Below are 6,528 nucleotides of genomic sequence, written 5' to 3'. Positions count from 1 at the left end.
ATTCACACCGCACTATTACACAAAGCCCAGTATATCAGCACACAATGTATCCCACACAAATTTGAGGTACAGTACATTTTCCTTTAAGTGTTCCGTAACAGACAACAGACTTTCATAATAGATGCGCTGACAGCTCTAGTCATCAATCGGCTTTTGTTGGACCGTTTTTTTACTTCAGGAGACATTTCAGCTTGCTAATTCACACCAGTCGTCCAAATATTGGCCCATAATCATTTGATATTTAGCCAGTAATTAAACACTGTGTTAGGAAAAGTGCTAGCGTGTGCCGTCGGACCTGGCAGACAGAATCATTGTCAGTAGTGACAGAGAAGACAGCAGCATGACAAGGTAACAAGAGTGCATTTCTTTTCTTTTTCTTCAATTTTTCCACAAATAGGTTCCTCTACATGCTTAAACCGTGTCGTGCTTTGTTTGTGCTCAGACACTGGTGGTAATAAAAAGTGCTTCCCTCAGAGAGACGTTCTCATTCAGAACAGCTCTTCACTCAGGCGTTGAAGCCGTCGCTTAACACGGCCTTGATGTGACAAGGCTGTCGTGGGAGAACGTTGACGGCTCCAACACTTCCTTTTCTTGCGCTGTCTCATCTCCACCGCCACTGAACGGATTCGGCCTCCACAGAGGTTTAGCAAACTCTCGTGAGCTAGCGTTAAAAAATCATGTTTCAAACGAGCCACTTAGTTCCCGACGAGCCACAGGAAGTAGTTTGGACAAAGTGTAAATGCGAGTGCTGTCTATGTTCTCAGCAGGGAACTCTGTCCAACGATTCCTGCTGCTTCTGAAGCCCCGTCGAGCCGATTTATGAAACAAACAATCACTTAAGGAAATCCAGACGTCAACTTTTTTTTTTTTTCAGTTAGACATGGGTCAGGTTTGAGAGAGAAAATACTTTCTTGGGAATTCTGATTTCTTCTTCACTCTGACAATATATACATTTATACAGACATTTTATTTGCATTTTTACTAAGCAGCTTTACAGGAATATAAATGATAAGATTTTTATCATCTTTAAATGATAAGATGTGCAAGCCAAAGGTGATGGTGATGAGGAAGACTGTCCTGAGATGACATGAGGAAAAAACCTTGAGAGGCTCCAGACTTAGAAGACCTGTCTGTCAGAGAGACAGAGAAACGGACAGACACAGACAGACAGACAGAGTCAGAGACAGACAGAGAGAAAGAGACATGGACAGACAGAGAGAAACAAACAGACAAAGACAGAGAAAGAGACATGGACAGACAGAGAGAAACAAACAGACAAAGACAGAGAAAGAGACATGGACAGACAGAGAGAAACAAACAGACAAAGACAGAGAAAGAGACATGGACAGACAGAGAGAAACAAACAGACAAAGACAGAGAAAGAGACATGGACAGACAGAGAGAAACAAACAGACAAAGACAGAGAAAGAGACATGGACAGACAGAGAGAAACAAACAGACAAAGACAGAGAAAGAGACATGGACAGACAGAGAGAAACAAACAGACAAAGACAGAGAAAGAGACATGGACAGACAGAGAGAAACAAACAGACAAAGACAGAGAAAGAGACACGGACAGACAGAGAGAAACAGACAGATAGAGACAGACAGACAGACAGATAGAGACAGACAGAGGTGAATAATCGGTCATGCACTCGTGAAACCACACCTGCGTACACACACCTCACTTGTGCCTACAGATAAGATTCTATTTTGCTTTCCATTTATTTGTTGGTTTATTTATTTGTTTCTAATTTTGTTTTAATTCCTCGCCCTTTTAAAAAATGTTCAAGATGCACAATCTGTCATGCCAATAAAGCTCATTGGAATTGAAAAAAATTTTAATTGAAAGACAGACAGACAGACAGACAGACAGACAGACAGACAGACAGACAAACAGACAGAAAGAGACGCAGAGAGAAAAACAGACAGACCGACACAGACACACAGACACAGAGAAAAAGACAGACAGACAGACAGACAAACAGACAGAAAGAGACGCAGAGAGAAAAACAGACAGACCGACACAGAGACACAGACACAGAGAAAAAGACAGACAGACAGACAGACAGACAGACAAAATGATACAACAACAATATTTAGTTAAAAGTCTTTTTCATTTTACTGGGACATAAACATCACCCCAAAGTCATCATAAAAATCGCTTCTAAATATCAAAAAATTCTACATAAAAGTCTCAATTAAAGGTTGAAGCATCCAGTCAAAATGTGTGAAAATCCACAGCTTTAACTGATAAAAACATCAGAACTCACTGCTGTCAGTAAAGAGGCAGAAGAGGCGGCAGATGAAGGGAAATGTAGTGCAGTGTAGTCTCAGGAAAACCAGACAAAACCATCACAACTGTGAAAAAACAGGAAATATCAACAGGAACTAAAGACTAGAAGCGATAACAGGGGACATGTTAAGACAAGGACCAACAGGTGAGACACAGGTGAGAGTGATGTGTGGGGTTAGTCATGTGATGTGTGGGGGCTGATGGGTAATGTAGTTCTGTATCAGTATAAGCTAATGGAATCTGAACTCTGTGTGTGTGTGTGTGTGTGTGTGTGTGTGTGTGTGTGTGTGTGTGTGTGTGTGTGTGTGTGTGTGTTTCACTGCATTGCATTGGGTTTCTCTGTACTTCCTCCAAACTAAGTCGCACTTGCGTGGTGATCAACTGGTGGAAAATGAGTTCAGAAATTTAACGACTAGATTCTCAGTTTGAAGTGAATATCTGAAGCCACGGAAGCAGAAGAACTTAGATTACTGTTCAGAAGTGTTCACCAATAAATAGATGAATAAATAACAATTCAATTAAAATAGAGAGAGAGAGAGAGAGAGAGAGAGAGAGAGAGAGAGAGAGAGAGAGAGAGACAGAGAGACAGAGAGAGAGAGAGAGGTAGTGGTGGGGTTAACATGCTGTTCAGCCTGGTGACTGTATAAAAGGCATGTGAATCCCTTCATGCTGAAGAAATCGGCCAGAAACACACACACACACACACACACACACACACACACACACACACACACACACACACACACACACACACACACACACACACACATAGATCTGGCAAGAAGGATGCAAACACAAGCATGAGACCTTACATTCCTCTGTCGCACTTGTACATTTGGCATGCTGTACAACTGAAAACACACACACACACACACACACACACACACGATACTTGAGAAGAAGAAGACTCAAGCAGCCTGCCTGTCTGTTTTGGCAGATAACACAAGACATATGATCAACCGCTCTGCCAAAAAAATCGTCTTCAGACAATTCTGAATTGTCTGAAACAGCTTAGTGTGACAAATCATGTGTAGGCAATATAGATGTGTGTGTGTGTGTGTGTGTGTGTGTGTGTGTGTGTGTGTGTGTGTGTATTTACCACAGTGCAGCTTGTTCATACCCATATTAAAATCTCAGCTTATTGCTTTGAAAGGTCACCCGAGCCTTACCGTATTTGTGCTATAAGACTTAAGTGAGCCTGCTCCATGTGTACATTTTAACAGTCTTTACAGACGATTGTTATGTATGTTAAGTAATGGCTTTAATTTAGTACTAATACAGTCATCATGCTGATCTTCTTATAAGCAGCTAAAACAGGTAACACTAAGTACATACAATATATATATATAGCTCCAGTCAGATTCTGCGACACTAAAGAGTAGATGTGAACTCCATGTGATCTTTTACACCAATACAACATTTATCAGACTGTATATATATAATCACAACCCCAGTGTCACCCAGATGAGGATGAGGTTCCCCTTTGAGTCTGGTTCCTCTCAAGGTTTCTTCCTTTACCATCTAAGGGAGTTTTTCCTCCCCACAGTCACCTGAGTCACCTCAGACTTGTTCATAAAATGTAATTAAATCGAATCAAATATATCTATTAGTCTCCGATGTCTGACGGCTCCAGTAGTTTTTACACAACGACATATTAAAAGTCCATAAATATTGGCACATTATTTTACAGAACCGTCTACCAGCAAAAGTAAATAAAGAATGTGATTTTCAGCTTTACTTGAACAGTGTAATAATCACACATTTATCATGCGTAAACACCCAAAAGTAAACAGACGACAAAATAAAGGTCTATACGAAATACACATCTGGCAGATGAGTTACTCCATCAGCAGGTGTGTGTTTCATCCCTTATTATTTTACTTGCAGGTAACCATGCATTTAGTTCCTTGCATTTACGAATTGGGAAGTCGTAATTATGACATCCAGCATGTTCAAGTCACTTTGGTCAGAGCAAGATGAAGGTGCACTTACTCTTAATGAACTACAAAGAATTAGAAATGAGCTATAAAACAAAGAACAAAGACTGTACATCATTAGATGGCCAATTAGCTGATAGACAGATGTCTTTGGCCTTTATCCATTTCTAATCAATTTCTAATTAAAGTCGAATTTACTCGCATGTACAATATTGCTGACATGACTTGAAGGCACCAAAAGGTTTAGGGATTTTAATTTGGTTAACGCTAAAGAAGAAATCTTTAGAAATCCATCAGAGCTATTGCTAAAAGTTTAGAAGTTTGACCAATTCAATATTAGCTTCTTAAAAAGAAAGAACACACTAACAAGCTGAAAAACACCAAAAGGTCTGGAAGACACTCTCTTCTTCTGTGAAGTGTGACAGACAAATTGTTCGGCCAGATCAAGAGACCCCTTCGGGAGGTAGGGTCAGAGTGTATCTGTGTCAAAGTCAACAACCAATCAACAATCTGCAGAGGAAATGCATAGAATAGAACAGAATAGAATTTGCCAAAAAATGGAGGACTGCGATCCAAAGAGTTCACCTCGTCTTATGGTGTGGACGTGTACGGCTGCCAATGGTGTCATTGCTTCCCTTGTATTTATTTAGGATGTGACTGCTGATAAAAGTGTCAGGATAAAATCTGAAGTGTGTCTGGTTCATATTATCTTCTCACACTCAGGAAAATGCTTGGAAACTCATTGGACGCCACTTCAAAGTACAGATGCTCAATGTTTTTCAATCACAGTGGAATGTTAAGTCAATCACGTGAAGTGAATACAATTAAGAACATGTTTCAAATGCAGAACTGAAGGTCCAAACTTCATGAACGATCAGCCACTAAAGAATGCTGCAGTAAGGCCTGGCTGAGCTTCACCAGGGACGAAAACCAGGATCTCCTGATGTTCAAGATGATCTTCAATTCATACTTTTTATTTACAAACCTCTTACTCACTCATTTTCTACCGCTTTATCCGAACTACCTCGGGTCACGGGGAGCCTGTGTCTATCTCAGGTGTCTATCTCATTCACACACACACTACGGACAATTTTCCAGAGATGCCAATCAACCTACCATGCATGTCTTTGGACCGGGGGAAGATACCGGAGTACCCAGAGGAAACCCCCGAGGCACGGGGAGAACATGCAAACTCCACACACACAAGGTGGAGGCGGGAATCGAACCCCGACCCTGGAGGTGTGAGGCGAACATGCTACCCACTAAGCCACCGTGCCCCCTATCAACATGCTCCCCAATCCCAACCCCGACCCTCATGAGTCGCCCGATCTGGATCGTTATTCTGGTTCATCTCCTATATATCGATGATGTCAGCGCACTCCAACACACTTCCAGTTTGCGATGGATTTTAGTGACGTCACTTCTGGGTTGGCAGACTTTTCATGCCTTTGGCACTATTTAAGCACATTGTGAGCACATATTTCTCACCAGATGATCTCTCCAGTTTCTCCGCGATCTATAAGTTATTCCGCCTTCTCTCTGCTCTAGTTATTATCTTTTGGATTGCTGCTGTCTCTGAGAGGTTTCCGCCAAGTTGGATTGCCTTTTGAACTCTTTCCCCTTTGTTTTCCTGTTTATGCTGTTGCTGGGCTGTTTTCTTTAGCCTGCGCTTTTTTTTGTCTATTGTGCTTCAGTGATTTTCGCCCAAGTTTGATTTATGTTTTTTCTGTTTTTTTTTTTTAACCCTTTTCCTAATTTTGCACTCCTTGTGTGGATTATGGCCTATGTGGATTATTACTTGTGTTTCTTCCTGTTTCTGTGCACTATTATTGTACTTTGCTACCAGTTGCTACTTTCTTAGTGCCTTGTCTAGGATATTAACCCAAAGGGGATTCTGCAGTTAAATTGTCCTGTTTTTGCACTTTCATATTGTGAATTGTTTCATATTTTCTGGGTTGGTTTCCTTGGATGCATCATTCACCCTTCATCATTCCTCACAGCTGCTGGCTTTTTCTTTTTGAAAAGACGGACAGATCTCTAAACCCCTGTATTGATTATCAGGGTCTGAACTCCGTTACAGTGAAGAATCGATACCCCCTGCCGCTCATGTCCTCCTCGTTTGGGCTCCTCCAAGGTGCCACTGTTTTCTCTAAGTACTGGAACACCTACCATCTGGTCCATACCCGAGATTGGAAGACAGCATTCAACACCCCCACTGGTCACCTGGTGATGCCCTTTGGCCTCACTAATGCCCCAGCGGTATTCCGTTTGTTGATAAATGACATGTTGCGGGAC

The 6,528-nt window shown here is 41.5% G+C and overlaps 1 long non-coding RNA gene across 1 annotated transcript in view; it reads right to left on the bottom strand.

Annotated features, from left to right (window-relative positions):
- The window catches only part of LOC113658972, a 2,791-nt gene extending 315 nt beyond the window's left edge, over positions 1 to 2,476 (bottom strand). Inside the window, exon 1 of the long non-coding RNA XR_003444524.2 lies at positions 2,274 to 2,476. This is a non-coding gene — a long non-coding RNA (uncharacterized LOC113658972). The remainder of the gene's footprint in view (positions 1 to 2,273) is intronic.
- Positions 2,477 to 6,528: the final 4,052 nt, after the last annotated feature.

The sequence above is a fragment of the Tachysurus fulvidraco genome, chromosome 2 (genome assembly GCF_022655615.1).
Source record: "Tachysurus fulvidraco isolate hzauxx_2018 chromosome 2, HZAU_PFXX_2.0, whole genome shotgun sequence".
Taxonomy (NCBI): Eukaryota; Metazoa; Chordata; class Actinopteri; order Siluriformes; family Bagridae; genus Tachysurus; species Tachysurus fulvidraco.
Note: the sequence above shows the minus strand (reverse complement) of the source record. Positions and strands in the feature narration are given on the sequence as shown.